General features: G+C 50.8%; 1 pseudogene; it reads right to left on the reverse strand.

Moving 5' to 3' along the window:
* Positions 1–329: 329 nt before the first annotated feature.
* LOC103264755 lies at positions 330–1,387 on the reverse strand (annotated as a pseudogene).
* Between the last annotated feature and the right edge of the window lie 1,553 nt (positions 1,388–2,940).

Consider the following 2,940-nt stretch of genomic DNA (forward strand, 5'->3'; position numbering starts at 1 on the left):
TCCAGTGGTAGACTTAAGAGATTATGTAAGCAAATGTTGTCCCAGCAAAGGATGGTCAGACCTGACTGGTCGCTGGACATCAGGGTCCTCACTGGAGTGGTGACTGCCACGCTGGCATGAGAGAAAACGAGCCCCTGTCAGTCAGAGCGGGGACCAATCTCAGGCCCAAGATGGCCACACGGTCTTGCATGGGCAGCAGCAGCTGGACAGTCATCTGAAATGGTCCTTCTTGCCACGACATCTGTGCCAGCCTTGCCACCTTCACCACTAGCTGTCCATGTAAATGCCACAGCCTGCGCCCCCGGGCCCGCCTCAGGGAACCCTAGGCCTTATGCCACCCGCCCCTGCCAGGCTGCCTCCTGGATGCCTTCAGAGCTCATTGGGTCGAGCCGTGAGATCCTGCTCGACAGGTCCTGCAGGTGCTTCTCTACCGTGGGGCCCAGCTCCTTGGCCCTGCCCGCCAGCTGTGTGTGTCTCTCCCTGCTACAGCTCACACGTTCCCCATCGCCCGTGCTCTCCGCTTGCCTCAGTTTCTCGCGGGCGATCTCCAGCGGCTTCCGGTAGTGGTTGTGCTTCTCGATCTTGGCTTCAAAGTGCTTCAGCTCTTCCCGAAGCGACGCCAACTCCTTCTCAGTCAAGTCGGCGGACTTGGCCAAGTCCCCCAGGTCGATCCCCCGGGGCTCCTCAGACTCGGCCTCCGAGCTGGAGCCCTGGTGGCTGACGGTCCGCAGGCGGTCCAGGCCCTGGTGGACGCTGCGCAGCCTGTCCTTGAGTTCTGCATGTCGGCTGTGCAGGACCTCGCCCTGGATGTCACTCAGGTCGGAGGGGCCGATGTCCTCGTGGGCGTCTCCGGTTTGGCTCGGGGTCTCCAGCAGGACGCCGTACTCGCGAACTTTCTCTTGGAGAACCTCCCTGAGGCCTTCGCCTTGTGCCACAGCTTGTCCCCCCTGGGGTCGCCCGGCTCGTCTTGCCGAGGGCCCTCACTGAGGGCGTTGCTGGTCACCTGCCGCGCGTCCTTCTTCCCGTCCAGCCCATGCTCGGCCAAAATGGCATGGAGGCTGCGTCTGAGTCTTGTCTCCTTCCCACCACCCTCGTCCAGGCCTTCGACCTTCAGTTTCTCCCAGGCCAGCTCGTCCCTCTCCTGCTTTTTCGGATCGGCATGGAGCCCGGCCAGCCTCACCGGGGAGAGCTGCCGCCGCTGGGCCTTCCTTCGCCCACAGCTGGTTCAGCGTTTCCGCGCGAAACTCCTCGGCTGGTTCTTGTCCCGCGAGGGCTCGCCGTCGAGGCTCGCCGCCAGCCGGGGCCCCAGCAGCAGCGGCAGCAGCAGCGGCGGCGGCGGCAGAGCCGGGAGGCCGCAGCCTCTCGCCCAGACCCTCCGCGACGCCATCTTCCTCTCGCTGCTTTGTTGGTACTCGGTGGAGTCAATGCCGCAGACAGGGATGAAGGAGGGAGTTTCAGTGAGAGTTTTATTTTATTCGTTTTTTATAATGACTAAACGATCATGTGTTCTTTCCTCTTACTAGACTTTCAGCCTTTCAAAAAGATTTTTTAGGTTATAAAGGGCATAGGTGCAGGTTTGTTACATGGGTATCAGTGAAAATATTATTTTACTTCATTTTTGACTCAGTGTCTCACTCTGCCACCAATACTGGCGTAGAGTGGCAGGATCACGACTCACTACAGCCTTGAACTGCTAGACTCAGGCAATCCCTCCACCTCAACCTTCCAAGCAGGACTACAGGCACGCGCCACCACGCCCAGCTAATTTTTTTATTTTCTGTAGAGACAAAGTCTTACTATGTTGTCTAGACTGTTAAGGGAGAATTTTAAACTGAAGATTTAGACCAGACAGTCACAACCATTGAGTTTAAATATGAAGGTAAAAGTGCTTTTTATAAAAATGAGTTAATATAAATTTTTAAAATGTGAATAATCCTAAACTTCTTTTTTCTAACATTTTAATTTTAGAATTAAAATGTATTCAAACCACGATGATGCATTAGCTTAGTCTTTTCCTATAACAAAATACCATAGACTGGGTGAATTCAGTGGTAGACATTTATTTCTCACAGTTCTGAAACCTGGGAAGTCCAAGATCAAGATGCCAGCAGATTCTGTTCTTGGTGAAGCTATCTTTCTGGCTTTCAGATAGCTACCTTCTCATTGTCTTCTCACATGGGAGGGGGAGCACTCTGGTGTCTTCCTCTTCTCAGAATACTAATCTATTAAACAATATACATAAGCACATTAAGATTTTAATGCATTTAGTTGAGCATTCAACAATTCATGAATCAGATATTTCCAGACCACCGATGGTTCAGTGCTTTACTGAGGAAGAACAAGGAGAAAACTTTTATAAGGTGTTCATTAAAGCAAAACAAAGAAAATATATTTGAATGGTTAAACTGTTAGAGGTTAGTTTAGTGGTTTCTAATTGGTTAAGCTTAAGTTTTGTTTTACTGTTTATATTGAGTTAAGCTTTGGTTTGATTGCATAGGAACCCAAGGGACTGGAGCTATCTTCACCTACTAGTCTCCCAGTTAGGTTTTTTTTTTTTTTTTGGAAAGCAGGATTTTTTGAGAAGACCGAAAAACTCCCACAGTGGGAGGGGCCTGAGCAGTTACCTAGTTTTTTTGTTGGTTTTTTTGTTTTTTTAACAAATCTCATCACAGTCTCCACCCTCATGATCTTATGTAAATGTTAAATGTAATTATTTCACAGAGGTCCTACCTCCAAATTCATTCTACTGGGGGTGGGGGACGGCTAGAGCTTCAACATACAAATTTGGGAGAGACACATTCAGTCCAAAATGTGCGTTAAAGGATGGTGGTGGCCAGGTAGAGTGACCCATGCCTGTGATCTCAGCACTTTGGGAGGCTGAGGTGGGAGGACTGCCTGAGCCCAAGGAGTTTAAGACTTGCCTTGGCAACATAGCCAACA

This window comes from Carlito syrichta, unplaced genomic scaffold (assembly GCF_000164805.1).
Source record: "Carlito syrichta isolate Samal-C Ts95f unplaced genomic scaffold, Tarsius_syrichta-2.0.1 Scaffold305711, whole genome shotgun sequence".
Lineage (NCBI taxonomy): Eukaryota > Metazoa > Chordata > Mammalia > Primates > Tarsiidae > Carlito > Carlito syrichta.